Raw genomic sequence first — 24356 nt, 5'->3', positions numbered from 1 at the left:
CAAGAAGATTAAGGCACTGCGGTCTGATAGAGGCGGTGAATATCTGAGCTATGAATTTGATGACCATCTGAAAGAATGTGGAATTCTATCAGAATTGACTCCTCCTGGAACACCACAATGGAACGGTGTGTCAGAACGGAGGAACAGAACCTTGCTAGACATGGTCAGGTCAATGATGGGTCAGGCCGAACTTCCATTAGAATTTTGGGGACATGCACTAAATATAGCTGCACTCACTATAAATAGAGCTCCGTCTAAAGCTGTCGAAAAGACTCCATACGAATTATGGTTTGGAAAGCCTCCAAATGTGTCTTTTCTTAAGATTTGGGGATGTGAAGTATACGTCAAACGATTAATTTCAGACAAACTTCATCCAAAATCTGACAAATGTATCCTTGTGGGCTATCCAAAGGAAACAAAGGGGTATTACTTCTACAATACATCTGAGAACAAAGTGTTTGTTGCTCGAGATGGTGTCTTTTTGGAGAAGGATCACATTTCCAAAATGACAAGTGGGAGAAAAGTAGACCTCGAAGAAATTCGAGTCGAACAACAAACTCTAGAGAATGCTCAAGATGACATTCAGGATGAAACTCAGAGATCTTTAGAAGAATCTGGTGAGAATCATGGTCAATCTAGAAATGTTACCCCGCGTAGATCGCAAAGATATAGATCTCAACCGGAAAGGTACTTAGGTATTTTGACGAACGAGAGCTATGACGTTCTATTACTTGAAAGTGATGAACCTGCGACTTACAAGCAAGCTATGACGAGCCCTAGCTCCAAGCAATGGCAAGAAGCCATGCAATCTGAATTAGACTCCATGTCTGAAAACCAAGTATGGGATTTGGTCGATTTGCCAGATGGCTACCAAGCCATTGGAAGCAAATGGGTTTTCAAACTGAAAAAGGACAAGGATGGGAAACTTGAAGTTTTCAAAGCTAGATTGGTTGCAAAAGGTTACAGGCAAGTCCACGGTGTGGATTACGATGAAACCTTTTCACCAGTTGCAATGCTAAAGTCTATTCGAATAATGTTAGCAATCGCTGCATATTACGATTACGAAATATGGCAGATGGATGTCAAAACTGCTTTCTTAAACGGCGTTTTAACAGAAACTGTGTTTATGACACAGCCTAAAGGTTTTGAGGATCCAAAGAATGCTAAAAAGGTATGCAAGCTAAAGAAGTCAATCTACGGATTGAAGCAGGCATCCAGGAGCTGGAATATACGTTTTGATGAAGCAGTCAGTGACTTTGGTTTCATCAAGAACGCGGACGAATCTTGTGTATACAAGAAGGTCAGTGGGAGCAAAATTGCTTTCCTAGTATTATATGTCGACGACATATTGCTTATCGGAAATGACATTCCTATGTTGAACTCTGTCAAGATTTGGCTTGGGAAATGTTTTTCGATGAAGGATCTAGGAGAAGCACAGTACATATTGGGCATCAAGATTTACAGAGATAGATCTAAAAAGATGATTGGACTTAGTCAAAGCACTTATATCAATAAGGTGCTTGATAGGTTCAAGATGGCGGACTCCAAGCGAGGCTACCTACCCATGTCTCATGGAATGACTCTAAGCAAGACTCAGTGCCCAAAAACACTTGATGAGCGTAGACGAATGAATGGGATTCCATATGCATCATTGATTGGTTCAATAATGTATGCTATGATATGTACACGCCCGGATGTTGCGTACGCACTCAGTGCTACGAGCAGATACCAGTCAGACCCAGGAGAGGCGCATTGGACTGCTGCCAAGAACATTCTGAAGTACCTGAAAAGGCACAAAGATGACTTCCTGGTCTATGGTGGAGATGATGAATTAATTGTTAAAGGCTATACGGACGCAAGTTTCCAAACCGACAAAGATGATTTCAGATCACAGTCTGGTTTTGTCTTCTGCCTCAACGGAGGAGCAGTAAGCTGGAAAAGTGCTAAGCAAAGCACCATTGCGGATTCTACAACTGAAGCGGAGTACATTGCTGCACATGAAGCAGCAAAGGAAGCTATATGGCTAAGGAAGTTCATAGGAGAACTTGGTGTAGTCCCCTCCATTAAAGGACCAATAGCCCTGTATTGTGATAATAACGGAGCTATTGCACAGGCAAAAGAGCCTAGACACCACCAGAGAGTCAAGCATGTACTTCGTAGATTTCACCTTCTACGAGAGTTCGTTGAAAGAAAAGAAGTCGAGATAAGCAAAATTGGAACTGATGACAACATATCAGATCCATTAACTAAACCTCTGCCGCAGGCGAAGCACAACTCGCACACTGCAGCTATGGGAATCAAGCATATTGGAGAATGGCTTTGATGTCTCTGTTTAATGTTTTAAAGTTTTAGAGTTTAAATCTTTGTAAAACATTATTGGTTAATCATTCACAATAAATGAAAAGAATTCATTTTTCCATTTAATTTGTGGTTTATTAAATGATGAGTCCCTTCAATTTGACGATATATTCAAGATAGACTGTCAGGACCAGTCCTGTGACTAAGAAATGTCTATCAAGTGAACTTGAATGTCAAAGGTTGAAAATGGTCCCTAATCGGAGTTTTCTATAAAATTGGACGCATAGAAAACGTTAGACGATTAGAATGCAAGATGACTAGTAGTTCTGTTTCTTGAACTATGTGGACATGGCAATGTCATAATCATTTGCATAGATACTTACTTTGGGAAGACTAGTATCGGACGAGACCTATGAAACTTTACTGTAAGAGATGAAAGTCTGTCATAAGTAAATTTCATTAAATTATTAGACACTAAATCCTCAATACCTGAGTGATTTGAGATTACTTGTTTGAGAACTGGTTGCTTTGACGTTGACCAACCGTCGCACCGTAAAAGGAGGCTATAAAGGCAACGCTCAGGTAATCACCTATCAAACGAAGTCTAATCTCAAGATCGCAAGATTGGGATTGTCCTCCCATAAATCGGGATGAGATGCTTAAAAGTTGTACAAGGCCACTCGGAGAGCTAGAAACTGTGAAATGCATGGCCGTGCTCGGATGAATCATAGGCTATGATTATCTGTTTATTTGATCAGTTGAACTCTGAAACCGAGGAACACCTCTGGACATAATAAGGATGACAACTCTTACCTTATGTTCAAGAGCAAGCATCGAGCGACAAAGGAATTAGGAAATGCACACTTGTCCCTAAGGACAAGTGGGAGACTGAAGGAAATAATGCCCTTGGTCCAAGTATGCATTCTATGTTAAGTCTAATAAATGCGGTTCAGTATTAATTAACAAGTTAATAATTCAGTGAGATCAAGTGAGCTGAATGCCTAGCTAGAGGCCGCTTTAGTTCAAGTGGAATTAATGATATTAATCCACAGCTTACTCTTGACTGAACCCGTAGGGTCACACAAATAGTACGTAAACGGATCAAGTATTTAATAGCATTAAATACTCCATCTATGAATATTCGGAACCGACGGATCTTGGTTTCAGTGGGAGCTAAGATCGTCACAGGCAAGGAATGAATACTCCGGAAACGATGATATTGCCGGAAACGGAAATATGGATCGTATCGGAAATATAAATATTATCCAAGTCGTAGATGTTGCCGGAAACGGAAACATGGTACGTGTCGGAAAATATTATCGGAAATGGAAATATTGCCAGAATCGGAAATATTGCCGGAAACGGAAATATTGTCAGAATCGGAAATATTACCGGAATCGGAAAATAATTCCGGAAACGGAAATATTAAATATTTGTTCGAAACGGAAATTAATTCCGGAATCGGAAATATTAAATATTGTTCGTATCGGAAATGAATTCCGGAATCGGAAAATTTAATCGGAAGCGCATCGTACGAATAAGCATCGGACGAGGCCTGCCGGACGAGGCCCAGCACGAAGCCAGGCCATCGCCCAGCAAGCCAAGCGCGCCGCACAAACAGCCACGCCAGGCCCAGCGCAAGGCCAGGCCCAGCAGGCTGCGCGCAGCGCGCAGCGCGCACAGCGCGCACAGCACGCGCAGCGCGCGCGGGCGCTGAGTGGGCTGCTTCTCGCGCGCATGCATGGGGCCCATCGTGGCTGCCGTGCGTGTGTGTGCAAGTGTTTGTGTTCGTGCACGTTTCCTAAAACATGCAGAGTTCGGTTAATGATTAAATTCCTAATTCTATTTGATAAATTAATTAAATTAGAGTTCTTGTAGGATTCTAGGTTTAATTAATTTGTATCTGAATAGGATTTCGATTCCCTTTCCATACCGCTATAAATATGAGGCTAGGGCTCACAATTTATAACACAAGTTTTCAAAGTATTCAAAGTGAGTTTTTGAGAGAAAAATTCAGCCACACATCTTGCTCAAAAGTGCCGAAAATTCTAGTACCTTAAGGGCGATTCTAGTTGGTCAATCTTAAGGCGGATCCGGACGTGCTGTGGACTATCTACGGAGGGACGACACTTGGAGTCCTAAAAACTTGTTCTTGCTCGGTTCGGGCGCAGCTAGGGAGGGCACGCAACAAAGAGTATGCATCTAAATTATGCTATATGATTATGTGTAAATAATATGTAATCCTGGGTTAATGGTTGTTTCCGCATGATTTATGTAATATCATATGTATCATAACCTAACATCTACGCGTGGGAAATGGAGCACGGATTGCTGCATTAGCCTAAGGATCTTATTTTATTTCTTTGCCTAGTGGGTTTGTTTTGGAACTAGAAAACTGTTACTACGTTCCTAGTATTACCAGAAACATCATTTCCGTTTCAAGTTTGGATTCTAAAGGTTTTAGTTTTCAATTTAAAGACAATAGTTGTTCTTTTGCTTTGAATGGAATGTTTTATGGTTCAGCACAACAAGAGAACGGTCTTTATGTGCTAGATACGAGCAAACACATTTATAACATAAATACCAAAAAGGCTAAAACTGGTGATTCGGATCTCACATTTCTGTGGCATTGTCGATTAGGCCATATAAACATAAAGCGCATGGAATTACTTCAACGGAAAGGAATTGAATTCTAGAATCATTCGACTTAGTGAAGATTGATCAATGCGAATCTTGTTTACTTGGCAAAATGACAAAGCAACCTTTCTCAAAAGTGGGAGAAAGAACAAGCGAACTACTAGGGCTAATACATACGGACGTATGTGGGCCTATGAGTACGAAAGCTAGAGGTGAGTTCAGCTATTTCATAACGTTAACGGACGACTTCAGTAGATATGGCTATATTTACTTAATGAAGCACAAGTCTGAATCGTTTGAGAAATTCCGAGAATTTCAAAATGAAGTAGAGAATCAACATGGCAAGAAAATCAAAGCTCTAAGATCGGATCGAGGAGGTGAATATCTTAGCCACGAGTTTGATGACCATCTAAAATAATGCGGTATTCTTTCTGAATTGACTGCTCCGGGGACACCTCAATGGAATGGAGTGTCGGAACGGAGAAATAGGACCTTACTCGATATGGTCAGGTCAATGATGGGTCAGGCCGAACTTCCTTTACAGTTCTGGGGACATGCGTTGCAAACTGCAGCACTCACACTGAATCGTGCTCCGTCAAAAGCTGTTGAAAAGACTCCATACGAATTATGGACTGGGAAACTTCCAAAGTTGTCTTTTCTGAAGATTTGGGGTTGCGAAGCATATGTCAAGCGAATAATTTCGGACAAGCTACAACCTAAATCTGACAAATGTTTCTTCGTTGGGTATCCAAAAGAAACTATGGGGTATTATTTCTACAACAAGTCAGACAACAAGGTATTCGTTGCTCGTGACGGTGTCTTTTTGGAAAGAAATCATATTTCCAAATTGACAAGTGGGAGAATAATAGACCTCAAAGAGATTCGAGACGAACAACGAACTCAGGACTCTTTAGAAGCAGTTCAAGTTGATGAACCTCCAAAGTCTTTAGAAGAGCCAGTGGGAGTAGTCCCTCAAAACGTTGTTGCCCCTCGTAGGTCAAATAGAACTATTTTTTCAGCCGGACAGATGGACAGGCGTCCTCTTGACTGAAAACTTAGACGTTCTCATATTGGATAGTGATGAACCTTTGACTTACAAGCAAGCTATGACGAGCCCAAGCTCCATTAAATGGTTAGAGGCCATGCAATCTGAAATAGACTCCATGTCTGAAAATCAAGTCTGGGATTTGGTTGATTTGCCGGATGGGTTCACGCCTATCGGATGCAAATGGGTCTTCAAGTTGAAGAAAGACAAAGATGGAATTGTATACATACACAAGGATAGATTGGTAGAAAAAGGTTACATGCAAGTTCACGGCGTTGACTACGATGAAACCTTTTCTCCAGTCGCGATGCTTAAGTCTATTCGGATAATCCTTGCGATTGCCGCTTTTCATGACTATGAAATATGGCAAATGGATGTCAAAACTGCCTTCTTGAACGGTGTTCTTGAAGAGACTGTGTTCATGACACAGCCGGAGGGTTTTGTCGATCAAAAGAACCAAGGAAAAGTATGCAAGCTTAAGAAGTCCATCTACGGAATAAAGCAGGCATCAAGGAGTTGGAATAAACGATTTGATGAAGCAGTCAATAAGTTGGCTTCATCAAGAATCAGGACAAATCTTGTGTATACAAGAAGGTCAGTGGGAGTAAAATTTCATTCCTAGTCTTGTATGTTGACGGCATACTACTTATTGGAAACGACATTCCTATGTTGGAGTCTGTAAAGACTTGGCTCGGGAAGTGTTTCTCAATGAAGGACTTAGGAGAGGCACAATACATATTGGGCATCAAGATCTATAGGGATAGATCTAACAGGATGATTGGACTAAGCCAAAGCACTTACATTGACAAAGTGCTAGCTAGGTTCAATATGATGGAAGCCAAGAGAGGCCATCTACCCATGTCACATGGCGTATATCTAAGCAAGAATCAGTGTCCCAAAACATCTGATGAGCGTAGAAAGATGAGTGGAATTCCATATGCTTCGGCTATTGGATCCATCATGTATGCTATGATTTGTACAAGGCCGGATGTTTCGTTCACACTCAGTGCAACGAGCAGGTACCAGTCAGAACCAGGTGAGGCGCATTGGACTGCTGCCAAGAACATCCTAAAGTACCTGAAAAGGACTAAGGATCAGTTTCTGGTTTATGGTGGTACAGATGAGTTGATTGTTAAGGGCTATACGGACGCAAGCTTTCAAACCGACAGAGATGATTTCAGATCACAGTCTGGGTTTGTGTTCTGCCTCAACGGCGGAGCAGTAAGCTGGAAAAGTGCTAAGGAAAGCACTATTACGGATTCTACAACTGAAGCCGAGTACATTGCTGCCTCAGAAGCAGCAAAGGAAGCTGTTTGGATTCGGAAGTTCATCGAAGAACTTGGTGTTGTCCCTTCCATTAAAGGACCAGTGGCTTTGTATTGCGATAATAGCGGAGCCATTGCCCAGGCAAAGGAGCCTAGGAGCCACCAGAAGTCCAAGCACGTACTGCGGCGATTTCATATACTTCAAGAGATCGTTGAAAGAAAGGAAATCGAGATTTGCAAGGTTGGAACTGACGATAACGTCGCGGATCCATTGACTAAACCGTTGCCACAAGTGAAACACAACGCACATGTAGCAACCATGGGAATCAAGCATGTTGGAGAATGGCTTTGATTTTCTAAGTATTGTTTTAGAACATCTGTTAGATCTATGTTTAAAACAATTGGTTTAACCATTTCAAATTTATAAAATTTATTTATTTCATATTCATTTAATTGTGGTTTAGAATTAAATGATAAGTCCATGTGATTTAAATCACTCAAATGGGATGTCAAGATGGATTCTTTGACAAAGAAACACCCATAAGTGAACTAGAATATTGAAGTCACAAAGGATCCCTAATCCAGGTCATTGAAAGGTGGACGACCAATGACTAATGAAGATTAGATTGCAAGTAGATTACTTAGTTCTGTTTCTTGAACTAGAGTGACTGGATGTCAGAATCTTTTGCATAGATACTTATTGGATCTTGTATCGGATTGACCATGAGAACGCTTTAAGAGATTAAAGTCATGTCATATGTAGTTCTCATTAATGGTGATTAGAAACCGTTCCTCAGAACATGAGCGATTATGTCTGCTCGTTTGAGAATTAGTTCGCTTTGATACTAGCTAAACGTCGCACCGTAAAAGGAGGCTATAAAAGCAGTTATTGGGCGTACTATGAATCAAAGTGACTGTTCATAGATTGCAAGAATGGATTGTCCTCCTATCTTTGATAGGATATGGTGTTGTTGTGTAACAAGGCCTCTCGGAGAGTTAGATACTGTAAAATGCATGGCCGTGCTCAGGATGGTTAGGCTTAACCTTCTGCAAAAGTTTGACAGTTGAACTCTGTAATCCGAGAAACACTTCTGGACCTAATAAGGATGGCTTGGATCTTACCTTATATTCAGTAAGTAACACTAAGTGACAAAGGAATGTGGATGCACACTTGTCTGAATGACAAGTGGGAGATTGAAGGAAATATTTTCTTCACCCAAGGTGCATTAAGTCTAATACCAAGGTTCAAATTAATTGCGAACAATTAATTCAGTGAGATCAAGTGATCGGAACAGCTAGCTGGAACAATGCTTCCGACCAGTGAGTTCTAATGGATATTGAACTCACAACTTACTCTTGACTGAACCTACACGGTCACACCAATGACACGTAACAGATCACCGGATTAAATGAATCAAAAATTCATTTAATAGCTTTTCGGGAATTAGTTGGAAACGTATTAAACGATACGACCTTTGTCGGAATCGTATATCGTATCGCGAATATTCGTAAGCTGGGCGACACGAATAAATCGTATCGTACGACGGTGATTCGTCGTATACGAAACGATAAATAATATATCGGAAATATATTAAATCGCGAATACGAAAGGCATCGGAGTTGTCGGCCCGTCGAGCCAAGCACGTAAGCGTGCAAGGCCCAAACGAGCCAGCAAGTTCGCGAGCCAAGGCAAGCCCATTGGGCGCGAGCACGCAGCAGGAAGCAATAGCGCACAGCACGACGAGCGAGCAAGGCCCACGGCCCAGCTGCTCGGCGCGCGCGCTGTGGGCTTCGGCCTGCAGTGTGTCGCTGGGCGCAGGCGTGTGTCCGTGTTGCTTGGCTCGCACGGCTTGCTAGCCGGCCTTGCTTCTTGCTTGGTCGGTTAGTAAGGTTAATAATATAACCTTACAACCTTGTTTCCAACACACACACAATTCATACACTCAAACCCTAGAGACACAGAGAACCCTAATTCTCTCTGTGCCTCCAAAGTGAGTTCTTCCCAAAAGCAAAGTATCTTGATCAATTGTCTAAGCTACGATTATCAAGACGGATCTGACGTGTCGGTGAACCAAGTAGAGGAACGACAAGTGGAGTTCTTTGTTCGTGTTCGTTGACAGATTATTGTGGAAAACACGCTTCGAATGTAAGTTTGCTTAATCTGTGCTTTATACATGTTTCCTGGCTTTGGGAATTGTTTCGCACATGTTATTATGTTTAACTGTATTCCCCTACAGGTATTAATTTTGGACTAATTCTGGTGGTTGTGCCACCTTTTCAGTTAGTGTGTACCGAGATTTGTGGTTTGGTGACTATTTTCTCCTCTTCGGTAGAGTAGCTTCTGTGGCTTAGGTGATTTGGTAGAATGTTCATTTTTTTTAAGTTTTCTTGTTTTGATGTTAGGAATGTTTGTGTTCTGCTTTGGAGTAGTATGGGTTCCTTTTGAAATTGTTGGTATGTTTTCCTTTGACTTTGTTGATTGTGGTAATCAATTGTGGTTTCTCTGTGTGTTTTGGTTAGACATACCTTGTGGGTATGTATTCTTTGGAGGTTTGAGGTATCGCAGAAGTTGGGAATTATCAATAGGTATGAGGAAGTATTGAGTAGTGGAGTCGTATCTTCCTCCGGAGCAAGGTGTTTTCTTGCTTTTAGGAGTGTAGGTCAGTATGTTGAAGCCTCTTGCTCCTTTAGGTGGGAGCTTGGAGCTTTGTCAAGTTGTTTGACGAGGGAAGGAGTAGTGTGTAATAGAAAGGTTGGGTGTTCTCGGGGTTTAGTTGTTATGTGGGTGTGGGGATCGGATTAGCTTCGATTTATCCTCATTTTAGGTTAGTGTTGAGATTTGTTCTTGACGCTTTCAAAATTTGTTATGTGAGCGCTGCTCCCCATTTTTTTGGGGTTCATAGTATGCTACCCAAGTCATGTTTATTGACTCTAGACTCATGTGTGCAATTCACATGGTCTTTTCAAGAACCCTGTGACATTTTAACTCTTTCGCTTCTTTCTTTGTCATCCAAGTTCCACAGGTTACTAAAGGAGACTCTTTATGCTTCTTGTTCCAACTTCACCTCCACGTTTTATAAGCGAATCACAGCCACAAGTGGCCTTGGCACGAATAAACCTCGTTGGTGGTGTAAACAAGGCGTTTTCAACACTCAAGGGCCGACAACAGAAGAACTTATGCATTTAGTTTGTTTTATTTTCTTTGTAATGGTCTTTAAAGACCTTAATGTTTAGTTTTGTAAACCTTCTCTTTTATGCAGATTTAGCCTATATCAAAAAAAAATTAATAATTAATAATAATAATAATAAAATTAATTAATTAATAATATATATATATATATATATATATATATTAAAAAATAATTAATAATAATAAATAACGTTTTCAGATTTCTACGGGTACAGGTTGAAACGGGTTCGGATTTTAACGTGTTCGGGTTTTAATGGGTACGGGTTGGAACAGGTTTGGATTTTAACAGGTTTAGGATTTAACGGGTATGGGTTGAAACGGGTTCGGGTTTTAACAGATCCTGGATTAAACGGGAACGAGTTGAAACGATTTCGGGTATTAACGGGTACGGGTTTAAACGGGAACGAGTTGAAAAGGGGTTGGGTTTGAACGGATTTGAGAATCATATCGGTCATCTTCATGTTAGATCGGGTAAATCGGGTTTGAATGTAATGAGTCAATTTTCGCCGAATTTGGGTTCTTATCGGTTCGGGTTAATATCGTATCAGGTTATTTATAATCATAATAGTAATATTTCACTAATAATAAGAATAATAATAATAAGAATAATAATAATATTAAGAAAAAGAAGAATAAAATATAAGAATAATTATTTAATTATTAATTATTATTTTTTATTTATTATTATTGATGTGGGCTTGAACAAATCTCCCACAAAGCCCAAAGAGGCAGCCTACGACTCATACTGATCAGATGGGCCCAGGCCTGGAAAGAAGGCCCAAAGTCCTGCTACTCCACCAGAATAAAGACAGAGTCCCATTGGGCAAAGCCCATTGTCTTTAAAAGCCGGTCCAAATATGGGAGGCCCATCATTGCAGGCCAAAGGCCACGTGTTCTAAATCCCCAAGGGGCACGTGTCGCATAGTTAGGGTTGAGGGTGCAGTCCCCAAGGAATCCTAGCACTATAAATAGCTCAGATCCCAAGGTAAAAGGGTATTCAATTCTTGCCCAACCACAACAAACTTATCTTTGCTCTGCCTTCTCTCTACAAATTACCTATCTCTCTAGCTTATACTTACTTAAGCAGCGGAGGGAATATTCCTACGGGAATATTCTTGTTTTGCAGGTTGCCAGAAGTTCGTGCCAAGTCATACTTGATACCTCCGAGGAGCGCGTGCCACATCAGCACCGTAAAAGTTCCCACAACATTTGGCGCCGTCTGTGGGGAGGTACAGTGTCATGGCTGAACTTCAAACTGACTGCGGAAAAACCAAGGGTAAATCAGAACTCCCAGCCAGAAAAGGAGTGTTTAAGGACGGGTCCAACACTCAATGTGACACGGCAGCTAGCCAGCCTGCTGCCGTCATTCCTATTCGACCCTTGCTGGATGGTCCTCACGAAGTCAATCCTAAGCATGATAATGGTAGGATGGTAGAGTTTCAGTCAGAAGATTCTGACTCGCCTATGAGGAGACGCAACCTGGAGGAAGCTAGTCGGCATGTCAAGGAGGTTCGTCCAGGAGAAGGACGAGACGAATCTTGCAGAAGAAAAATGCGGACCGTTACTCTCTAGAGGCTCCTGTAAGACAGCATGAGAGCGTCGCTTGAAGGAAGAATGGCTGTGGCTCCGAAGAAAAAAGGGGGCGAAGGAGGACGTCTTCTAGAGGTCCCTTTAAGTTTAATACGGCTCTTGGCGAGATCCTCCTTGCGGAAGGACCAAGTCTGGGAATAGAACCGTCCCCCCGACGATCGTCCACCTCCTGCCCACAAGTACCTTTCTGTGCTTTTCACAACGACCAAGGGCATGACACCCAAAGTTTCCGGATGTTGAGGAAGATATTAACAGATCGCGTGGCTGAAGGACACCTTCGCCAGTACGTCCATCTAGAGGACGCACATGAAGAAGCGAGCCCCACCTCTAAGTACGCAAATGAAAGAATTATGGTAATATCAGGAGGAATAGCGGCAGGAGAACCATGTAAGGAGGGACAACAAAAAGGTCCACCTCATCTTCGCCCAACACAAAAGAACCTACCCTCTGTAGAAATTTCCGAAGACGACTATAGAAGGGCGGCCGCGCCATATGATGATGATCCTCTGGTTATCGAGGTTAAGGTGGCTAATCTTAAGGTAAAGAGAGTACTGGTGGATACGGGAAGCTCTTCTGACATAATCAGTCTGCAATGCCTGCGGAAATTAAGGCACAATCCAGGAGACATAGAAAAAGTTTACGGGCCCTTGGTAGGATTCGGGGGGAGCATCGTTCGTCCAATTGGTTCCATTTTTCTGCCGGTTTCTTTTGGAATTCCCCCAGTAGTCAAAGAAGTTGTCATCAGGTTTATAATAGTGGCAAATCTCACCACATTCAACATCATACTTGGTCGTCCAACACTCAACGACCTAAAAGCTGTGATCGTCCCTCATTTACTATTGGTAAAATTTGTTGGAAGCAACGGACGCATTGGATCTCTCTATGGAAATCAACAGTTGGCCAGGGATTGTTACTTGTTTACATTGGAGCCAACGGCCTGGGGAGCTTCTCCAAAGGGAAAGGAACAAACTAAACCTCCAGCGAGTCGCCGTAAAACCCGGGAAATACCGACAGAGCACAATGCAGAAAGACGACCTGAGCCAGTGGGAGCACTTTATGATATAATTCTGGACTTAGCGGATCCGTCTCGAACAGTCCCCATTGGGGTCCACCCTGACGACCCCATGTCAGCAGCATTAGTGCAACTACTCCAAGAATATAAGGAGATATTTGCCTTCACGGTAGAGGAGATGCCCGGTATAGACCCGGCGGTGGCCGTGCATAAGTTGAATGTGGACAGTACTGTGAAGCCAGTACGACAAAAGCAAAGGAATCATGGAGAAGCAAGAAATTTGGTCGCCGATGCCGAGGTTAAGAAACTAATAGATGCAGGCTTCATACGCCCATGCCAGTACCCAGACTGGGTAGCCAACGTAGTCCTGGTACCCAAGCCCAATAAGACGTGGAGAATGTGTGTTGATTACACTAATCTCAATAAAGCATGCCCTAAAGACAACTTCCCACTGCTGAAGATAGACCGACTCGTCGACTCCACCGCTGGACATGCCATGATGAGCTTCATGGACGCCTACTCCGGATTCCACCAAATTCCATTATGGCCCGAAGATCAGGAGAAGACGTCTTTCGTCACGGAACAAGGATTGTACTGCTACAAAGTAATGCCGTTCGGTTTAAAAAATGCCCCTGCTACCTTTCAACGGTTGATAAACACAGTTTTCGTAAAGCAGCTGGGGAGGAATATAGAAGCCTATATTGACGACATGATTGTAAAAAGCAAGCAGAAGAAGGATCACCTTGACGACTTGAGAGAAACCTTTGAAACCATCAGGACATACCTGATGAGACTCAATCCCAAGAAGTGCATATTTGGGGTATCTTCTGGCAAGTTCCTTGGCTTCCTGATTGACGAAAGGGGCATTGAAGCAAATCCGGACAAAGTGCAAGCGGTTATTGATATGACGTCGCCAAAGACGGTTAAAGACGTGCAACGCCTCACTGGGTGTCTCGCCGCCTTGGGACGATTCTTATCTAGAGCTGGAGACAAGTGTCACTACTTTTTCAGTACCATAAAAAAGGGCACCCAGTTTGTGTGGACGACGCAAGCTGAGGCTGCCTTCCTCCGCCTAAAAGAACATCTGCACACCTTGCCACGGCTGGTCAGCCCTCTCTTGGGGGAAGTTTTGTATATGTACCTTGCCATCTCAGAATACGCGCTAAGAGTCGTCTTGCTTACAGAGAGGGAGGGAACGCAGCTACCTGTGTACTTTGTCAGTCACATGTTGCAGAATGCTGAACTAAAATATCCAACGGTCGAAAATTTTGGTTTTGCTCTGTTCTTGGCTAGTAAGAAGCTTCGTCCATATTTACTGGCCCATCGATTGGTAGTATACACGGATCAACCGCTTAAGAGACCTTTCACCAACCTTGAAGCGTCAGGAAGAATGCTCAATTGGGCAATTGAGCTTCACGCGTTTGATATCTTGTATGAACCAAGGAAGGCAATAAAGGGACAGGCATTTGCTGACTTCATCGCGGAACTGACCAAGCCACCCTATTTGAAGAATGAAAAAACTCAGTGGATAGTGCATGTGGACGGCTCTGCTACTCAGAACGGGTCAGGAGCCGGCATTATCTGTGAGTCACCAGAAGGAGATATCTATGAATATGCAATGCGATTCAACTTTCAGGCGTCAAACAATGAAGCCGAATACGAAGCCCTGATATGTGGAATTCAGATGAGCAGAGCCGCAGGGGCAGCAGACGTCCTAGTTTTGTCTGACTCGCAATTAATTGTCAGTCAGGTCAAAGGAGAGTATGAGGCTAAGGACGAGGCCATGATAAGATATTTGGAAAAAGTCCGCCAAGAAGCCCAACAGCTGTCTAACTTTGAAGTAAAACACATCCCCCAGTCTGAAAACAACAAGGCAGACGCTTTATCTAAACTGGCAAGCTCAGCATCCTACGACACGCCACGTCTTGTATTCTGGGAGGTAAAACAGTCCAAAAGCATTGACGCCTCGAGAACAGACATCTTGGATCGAACAGCCACCTGGATGGATGACATTGTCAACTTCAAAATGAATGGAGTACTCCCTGATGATCCCAAGCAGGCAGAAAGATTACAAAAGAAATGTACATGGTTTGAGATATGGAATGGAACACTATACAAAAAAGCCTTCTCACGGCCACTTCTCCGCTGCGTAACCCCCGAGAAGGGGCAAGAGGTACTGGAAGATCTTCATCAGGGATTATGCATCTCCCACATAGGAGGGAGGGCCCTGGCCGAAAAAACTTTAAGAACCGGATACTATTGACCCACTCTCAAAGAAGACGCTCTCAATATAGTCAAGCGTTGTGATAAATGCCAACGATTTGCTCACCTAATTCGACGACCAACATAGAAACTGACGCCAATCACCAGCCCTATACCTTTTGCCAAATGGGGGATGGACTTATTAGGCCCCTATATGACGGCGCCAGGAGGACTGCGTTATGTAATAGTAGCCGTCGATTACTTCACTAAATGGGTAGAAGCTGAGGCTTTAAAGAACACTAAAGCACAGGATGTGAGAGCATTCATCTGGAAAAACATAATCACAAGATTTGGCGTGCCTCAGTCTATCGTCTTCGATAATGGGCCACAATTCAAGACGCCCAAATTGGAAGAGTGGTTGGCCGACCATGGTATCACAGCATGTTTTGCATCAGTAGGACGCCCCCAAGCTAACGGACAAGTAGAGGCATTCAACAAGATTATCTCTGAAGGGATGAAGAAGAAGCTTGATGAGGCAAAGGGTTTATGGGCCGACGAGTTACCTAATGTTTTATGGCCTATACGGACCACGGCAAAGAATTCCACAGGAGAAACACTATTCTTGTTAGCCTATGGGGCTGAAGCCGTCCTACCCAATGAAATGTGCGAACCCACCCTGCGCGTCATGTTGTTTAATGAAGATGCCAATTGGGAAATAATGAAGGCGGCTTTGGATTTCTTACCAGAAATCAGAGGGAATGCGGCTCTACGACAGCAGCTATACAAACTCCGCATGACAAGGGAATACAACAAAAGGGTTTCTAGAAGAATACTTAAAGTTGGAGATTTTGTGCTTAGGAAAATGGAGGTCGTCGGACGCGCCAATGAACAAGGGAAACTCACCCCTACTTGGGAAGGTCCGTATGAGATTTACGAGGAGGTTCGAGACGGAACATACCGGATCCAAGACATGCAGGGACGTCCGATTTTGCGTACTTGGAATGCGGATAACCTCAAGAAATACTTTTTCTAGATTGACACTTGTCTAGATTATATGCATTGTAAAGACGTCTAGAGCCTAGACGCACCATGTAGCATGTTTTAAACATTAAATGAAAAATTCACTGCAAGCCGGTCTTGCTGGGAAATCCTTGTGAAAAGAATGTCATCAAAACTCTCGGAGAAATGCAAACTAATGCTCTCCCAAAAAGACTAGTCGTTTAAAGGCCTAAGAAGTGGCCCAGACTAGCACCCTCACTAGGCTGATCACCTAGAACACAGGGGTTACACATTCCTAACACAGCTATATAAAGTAGCGAAAGACCTTGGCAAAAAGACCAGGGCAGACATCTGACGACTCAAATTGGGGGCGTCGGACGTAATCATAAAAAAATATGATGAAAGCTAAAAAGCAGTAAGACGTTCAAAAGGGCATCATGTCATTCCCAAAAAGTTAGCCATAATTACAAGAATTATGCACAAAAGCCACCAAGCATGGCGTCAAAAGAACATGTGCAAAAAAAAAAAAAAAAACACATTAATAAAAAACAAAGACGCGTAGGAACTCATTCCTCATCCTCGCTGGGCACGAACTCAGGAGGGGTGCGTCCTTCCCTTTGAGCCTTCTCCACCTCAATCTGATAGGTGAGAAACTTCACAAACCAGCTGAAGGGACGTTCGCTTGCAAATTCAGCATTCCATGCAAGCTCCATACCCCTTCGGATCGATTTCTCACCCAGCATGGCCGACTGGTCGAGGACGCTCTGTGACGAAGCGACTTCCTTGCTAGCCGCCTCCAGTTGAACCTCCAACTCTTTAAAATGAGTCTCCAGACGAGAAAACTCAGCCTCTTTCTCCTTTATCTTCTTGGAAAGATCCTCCATTTCAGAAAAGTTCTGATCAATATGCAGGAGACGAGTTGTGTTCTCAGCATTTTGAGAGGCCAGGGCGGTAGCCACAACGTCAATCTGTTCCCGCCTGTCTAAGAGAAGCTTCTCCAGTGCAGCAAAATGCTGGTCACCACACTGACTGGCCAAAAGACGGTGACGAGCTTCTTTATGCACCAAAGCAGTACGCCACTTTTTCAGCGAGTCCAGCAGAATGAACATCTGCGCAAAAATAGTAAGTCAAACAAAAAAGAAACGAGTGTGTAAAAATAAAGGTATAACGAAACTTACGTCCAGCGCCGAAGACTGCATGGCGGCAAGCATATTCTCGGCCGCCTCAGGAAGAGTTTCAGCATATTGGGGAGGAATGGCACTGCGCATCAGCGTCATTATCTTCCTACGGTCATGAGAATTGAACCCGCCCGAAGAAGGGATCTGATCCAATTCAGCATCTATGTCTTTCTGAGGATCGGGAATTTCTATGGGAAAAACAACGGCCTTAGAATCCCTGGGGGAAACTATAGAACTGCTAGACGAGGAACGACAGGTGGTTACGATGTTGGAGTAAAACTTACCCCCAGAATTCCTAGCTCTCTCCGCTGCCCTCAAAGGGATGTTTCGGCGGACGACTTCAGGAATCCCCGCAAGAGGATCAGCTGTCCCTCCAGTTTTCTCCAAGCTAGGAGAAGCAGATGCAGCCTTGGGGACGGCAAACCCCTTAGAAACCTTCGACGTCACTGACTTGAAGACGGGTTTCCCTGTGCCGCCAGCCCTGCGTTTGGAAGTAGGAGCCGCGTCCGTGCTCGCCTTCCTCGTCTTCTAAAAAAAAATGATGAATAAAAACAAGTTGTAAAGAACAAAGGAAATCACGTCTGAAGATTTAATCAATACCTTCTCCTCCTCAGCAGGAGGGGGAGCCATTTGCTCATGAATGGCGTGCTCGGCTGCCTGCTGACGCTTCCAAGCTCTGAAGGTACTGGCGTCGAGTACCTTAGCCAACCAAGACGGCCTGTCCACTTGGCTTTTGGAGGCATCATCCAGCTGACCCATGCCCTCGTCTGGCAAAACTAAATAAATACATTAGTGCGGTTTTGATTAAACAGAAGAATTGGAAGTATAGATACATTACCTCTCGGCATATACGGACACGGGCCTACAGCCGAGAGGAAAGTGGGATTGCTCAGTTGATTCAGATGAGGCAACCACCCCTCGGGTATGTAGGCCGTCTTGTCCTTGATGACGAACGGCTTGACCAGGAACAACGACGAGATCCGCTCCCAGAGCTCGGCGGAGATGGGAGGTAAAGAAGCACCTTTCCCAACGAAGTTGGGCTTGGCGTTTCAGCGTCTCATCCTCTCACACATCTCCAGATTGGTGGTTTTGATAACCACCCACTTCTTCCTCCAGTGATGCCACTTAGACGCCTTCCCCATCACCGTCCGATAGGCCCCTTTGTATGTAAGAATCAGCCAGCCCGCGGCGGCTTTCGAAACTTGGGACATAGAGGCGATTCTTAGGAACGCCGGAAGAGAAGGGGTGATGCCGGCAAGCTCGCAGCGAGCAATATAGCCAAACACACCCGCCCAGGAGTTCGGGGACATTTGGCACAGGCCAATATTGAAGCTGTCCAGCAACTCCACTACAAAGGGGTGAGGGGGGAATCTCATACCCAGCTTCAAAAACGAGCCGTAAACAGCGAACTCTCCTTTCACCAGTCCAAAGCTGGTGCAGTCCATGCCAGCCGGCATGCGGAATTTATACTCCGAACCTAGATTCAAAGACGCCCCATAGGCTTTCCCCTCCAGAGTGAGGAAATTCAGCCACGTCTGAAGTGGGAAGATGGCGCTGGGATGAAGGTGACCTTCCTCCCCACCTGACGTACTAGTCGGCGCGGCATCGGTGCTTTCTGGGACGTCCTCTATAGGAGAAGAGGATTCTCCTTCAAACTGCTCCTCGTCTTCTATTCGCGCCATTAAATCCTGCAACAAGCCAAGACTTGCCTCAAAACAGGGACAAACTTGAAAACAGAAGACGTCAAAGGGACAAGATGACGCCTTCAGTTTGACGAGACCCATGCAAGACTAAGAAGAAAATTTGGAAGAATCAAAATCAACAAACACATTTTTCCAAAGAAAACCTTTACCTGATAAATCAAAAGGGAGTTTGTGAAAGAACTTGGATGAAGAACTGCAAGAACACGACTTTGAAGATCGTGGCGGTGCTACGGTGGATGTCGGTGGATATAAGACGCCGGAAATCGCTTTCTCCTATTTACTCTCAAGTGATCACTGGAAAAGAGGGGGGAAATCACTCAAATTGGCCACTTATTTATAGAGGGGTAAGAAATGATTACCCCTGCCACACGTCATCACCTTGTTGGACACTCCAAGAGCAGTGAAAACTAACGTCTGTTTTCACTCCTCATGAGGGGCAAATGATGTGGGCTTGAACAAATCTCCCACAAAGCCCAAAGAGGCAGCCTACGACTCATACTGATCAGATGGGCCCAGGCCTAGAAAGAAGGCCCAAAGTCCTGCTACTCCACCAGAATAAAGACAGAGTCTCATTGGGCAAAGCCCATTGTCTTTAAAAGCCGGTCCAAATATGGGAGGCCCATCATTGCAGGCCAAAGGCCACGTGTTCTAAATCCCCAAGGGGCACGTGTCCCATAGTCAGGGTTGAGGGTGCAGTCCCCAAGGAACCCTAGCACTATAAATAGCTCAGATCCCAAGGTAAAAGGGTATTCAATTCTTGCCCAACCACAACAAACTTATCTTTGCTCTGCCTTCTCTCTACAAATTACTTATCTCTCTAGCTTATACTTACTTAAGCATCGGAGGGAATATTCCTACGAGAATATTCTTGTTTCGCAGGTTGCCAGAAGTTCGTGCCAAGTCATACTTGATACCTCCGAGGAGCGCGTGCCACATCAGCACCGTAAAAGTTCCCACAACAATTATTATTATTATAATTATTATTATTATTATTCATTATTATTATTTTTTATTATTATTATTATTATTATTATTATTATTATTATTATTATTATTATTATTATTATTATTGAATCTTATTGGAACTTATTGAAACTTATCTGAACTTATTGGAACTGAAACTTATTTTTTTAAGGTGAACAGAACGCACCCTAAGTCAATTCTTACCAAGCATTTTGTTAGGACTCTTATGAGTCGCTTCTTATCAAAGATTCAAAGTGTGTTCCTTAAGTAACACTCCCTCTGTCATTTTTTTTTGTTCGTTAATGTTGTAACATAATACTAGGGATGGAAATAGGTGGAATTTAGATCGAGTGGAGCATCACCCGCGGGCCCGGTGGTGGCCCTGTGCATCCTGGTCAACAACACAGGGTCACCCAAAAAAATAGGGCCCTTTTTCGCAGCCAAATGTTGTAACACCCCGACAATTCTCTCTTTTCTAAAATAACATTTTAATATAAAACGTAGAGAATTATCAAAGTATTATCGCCCGTGTGAAAACGTAACGGCTTATTCAGAATTTTGCAGCGGAAAACATAAAACTAACTTTAGGTTTATAAATAATCGATTACGGCCGGGTTTAATCTCATAAACCAATCAACGAGATTTAGTAAATATAAATAGTATGACAAGTTTAAAATCCAAATTAACAAACCCAAGTTACTTAGCAAAACAAAATAAATACAAGTTCTCTAGTCCCGATCCCAATGATGCATCATCTTCAGACCTGTAGATGGGCAACGCTTATTGATCCTTAGAGACTGCTCACCAAAATGGGTCATCACAGGATCAATAAGGCATAGTCGTGATTAACACACACAAACAAAGCACGTAATCAGCAAAGCTAAGTACTACATACTAAAACAATAATAATCCTAACATGATTCTATTAAGAGAACAACCCTAACATGATACTAATAAAACATAAGTGAAAACATATTAACTTGAAGACTCTATTAGACTGAACTAGACCTTTGTATCATTAACATTATTTTAATTGAAATAGTCAATGGACAGAGTTGTCCAACCAGAAGTCTTCACTATGGAAGACGAGGTACGGGTGCGACTCCGTAACCTCAGTGACCTGCGATATCGAGGAACGTTTGAATAAAAATAGAACACGGTGATCAATCCGGTCCCAGAAAAGGCCATGGGCTACCACCATGAACCCCAACTCCTGTTTGTCCGTCACTTCAGAAGTGCACAGTCTAAAGCTATTGCTATTCAGTTTCACTTTACATGATTTACAGATTAAACTCTGTTGTGACTCAACAATCACATAAGGCATACAATCAACAATTATTCACAACTGCTTTTATCTTGGAATTAAGTAAGTGATCACAAAGGTATCAATCAAGACTCGTTCCAATTAAATTCAACCTTTCCTTTAATACTGAACAACCCCTGTATATGGGTATAAGGTTTCAACTTACTAAACAAGGTCCTCCGCCCTCATAAAGTAGTGAAAAGCTAAAAGGGAACAACGATCAATCGATCTAGACCATTATATATGAAATAATCTAGTGTTCCCAACCAACATGCTTGAATCAATCATCCATACTAACATGTTATCATTCTCATAACGAAATATATGTTCAACATGTTCGTTTAATAACATTAAACATGTAAATTTCAACACAACCAGTTCATCGACAAATTCAACATAACCAAGTTCATCAACAAATTCAACATGGTTTCAACAAATAACACACATTCCAAGCACACAGTTATGTACGTACCTTGTGTAAACAAACTGATAGCCCACTTTAACGAATTCAAAAGTCGCCTACAAAGAATTCTCCGCCTAAAAACAACCAATAAAATTCCCCAATCAATTTTCTAACAATTTACAGCAACACTAACGTACTCTAAACACATCCCAAACGTATTTAGAACATTCTCCAATATCGAAATTTAACTAATTAACCTCCAAGCATAATAATAATTATATTAAGGATCCCAAATCTTAAACTCCAATAAACTTTCCTTTTTAAATTTCCAGCAATCTAAAATAATTAAAAACTTGCTCAAAATATATTCAACATCTTTAAAATCATAAAAATAATAACTTTAATAATATATAATCGTTCTATTATGATTTAAAGCCATTAAAACCTCAAAAGTCACACTTTACTACTTAAAGGCACTAATTTAACCAATATAATATAATCTGAAAATTAGTAACTTTATTATATAATTCGTATAATCTGAAATCTATAATTTAAATCATAAAAACTATAACTTTAATTCAAGAAAAAACATAATTCGAATTAATAAAACATGATTAAACCCTAACTTATATTTTAATCAACCAAAACTGAAAATAATTAGTTTATAATATCAACACCAAAACTGAAAATCATATGCAAACCATAAAGATTATAAATTTAATTCAAGAACATAATTAGAATTAATCAACATAATTAAAACATTTAATTAGCTTAGGGTTTAAGAAAATCAACCAAATCAAGAGGAGAAAGGAGAAGGGACTGCCGGCGGTAGGGAGGCGCGACAGTGGGACTAGGAGGCGCGACTGGTGGTTGCAGGTTCTCGCGGTGGTCTTGCAGGCGGCGCAGCTTGCAGAGCAGGGAGAAACAACAACGAAAAGGAGGAATGAACGGTGTTGCTGTGCGTGGAGGAGAAAAGAGGAAAGCTAGGCCGCGGCTGGGCGGTGCGGCGCGACAAGGGGGCTGCAGCAACGACGGTGGTGCGTTGTTGGTGGTGGTGAGTGACAACACGGTGGCTGTGAGCAAGGAGAACATGAAATAAGAAGGAGAGAAAAGAAAGAAGGAATAAGAGAAGGAGAGAAGGAGAAGGAGAAATACCGAATAGTGGAGGAGTGGTGGCCGTGTGGTGGTTGGTCGACGGCTATGGCGGCGCTGCAAGGGTGCAACAGTTCAGCAAGGTCCACGTGAGGGGAAGGGGAGGTTTGAGGGTTTGCATATGCACGTGAAGGAGGGAAAGAGGTGGTTCTTTTTCTTTTTTTTCTTTTCTTTGTTGTGGGTTTGTGAATTGGGAGGAGAGAGATTCTTGTTTACGTGAAATTAAAACAATGATGGGCAATTATGGGTTATTTGTTTTGGGCTTTATCAATTTGGGATAGGATTAGAATTTGAGTATGAGTGTTTGGATCAAAACCGATTAAGATCGTTTTCCAAATTCGAATTCTTTTCAAAGTAAAATTCTAAACTATTTTGACTTCATAAATCGTTAAATATTTAGAACGTAATTAAAATAAAATAAATATGTGTTAATTATAAATTTATTACTAAAATTCATCAACTCTATTTAAATATAAATAAATATATGTTAAGAAATATTAATAAATTTCATTAAAATATAAATAACTATACGTTAAAATATATTACGGAGTAATAAACTTAATTAAATTATGGGGGATTACAAATGTACATATTAAAAAAAATGCTGCTATTCCGTTCACCTATTCAGTTCCCCAAATGAACGATCTTTCCTTTCTCAAGAAAATTCAACGCTCCAATGTTCCATTCATCTACCCTAAATTATTTGTTTCCAATAATATCCCAAATTTCCAATTCCAAAAATCTTATTTCCAATCCTTTCATATTATAATCAACAACTTACCATTCTCAAACAATTCATCAAATTCGTTTCAAGAAAAAAAACCAGATTGAGAATCTTCTTTCTCCAATTTATATTGCAATTCGCCATTTCCTATTTTCAATTGAGTGCGTTTTGGAGATTTGTTGAAGATGAAGAACAAGAATAGCAGAGAAAGAGGAAATTTTGTGCTTAATTATCAATTATCACTTTATAAGCAATAGGTTAATTGGGTACACGAAACCAGATTAAGAAAAATTGGTATGAACTTGCATTGAAAGATGGTTTGTTATTATGAGATTGGAGAATGTTTTAAACGTTGACAGCAGAGATGACGGGATCATCTATTTGACTCAACCAGGTGCTTAATGTTTTGGTTATTGATTCAACCCATTATTTGTGTTAATTCAAGTTTAATTATGTGCAGCTCAAATTCTGTTTTGATATGCATGGAATTTTCTTTTCTTCGAGTTTTTGTTGTTCAAACTGTTCATAGAGTGTAATTTTTTTTCTTCTTAATTTCTTTTTTTATGGTTTTGATCTTCCTATTAAAACCCATGATCCTAATATTCTTCTAATTCGAAGCTGGACTTATTTTTGTTGTTGTAATTTATTATTTTTGTTGTTGTAATTTTGATTGATCGCTTCTGTATTAATTA

At 42.0% G+C, this 24356-nt stretch overlaps 1 long non-coding RNA gene across 1 annotated transcript; it reads right to left on the bottom strand.

The window, feature by feature from the left end:
* Positions 1-20703: 20703 nt before the first annotated feature.
* Positions 20704-23430, bottom strand: LOC130466099 (uncharacterized). Its single transcript, XR_008926124.1, has 4 exons — positions 22944-23430; positions 22581-22861; positions 21858-21922; positions 20704-20879 (listed from the first exon to the last, which is right to left on the bottom strand). It is a non-coding gene; the product is annotated as an uncharacterized lncRNA (long non-coding RNA).
* Between the last annotated feature and the right edge of the window lie 926 nt (positions 23431-24356).

Source organism: Spinacia oleracea, chromosome 1 (assembly GCF_020520425.1).
Source record: "Spinacia oleracea cultivar Varoflay chromosome 1, BTI_SOV_V1, whole genome shotgun sequence".
Lineage (NCBI taxonomy): Eukaryota > Viridiplantae > Streptophyta > Magnoliopsida > Caryophyllales > Amaranthaceae > Spinacia > Spinacia oleracea.
This window is presented reverse-complemented; position numbering and strand designations above follow the sequence as displayed.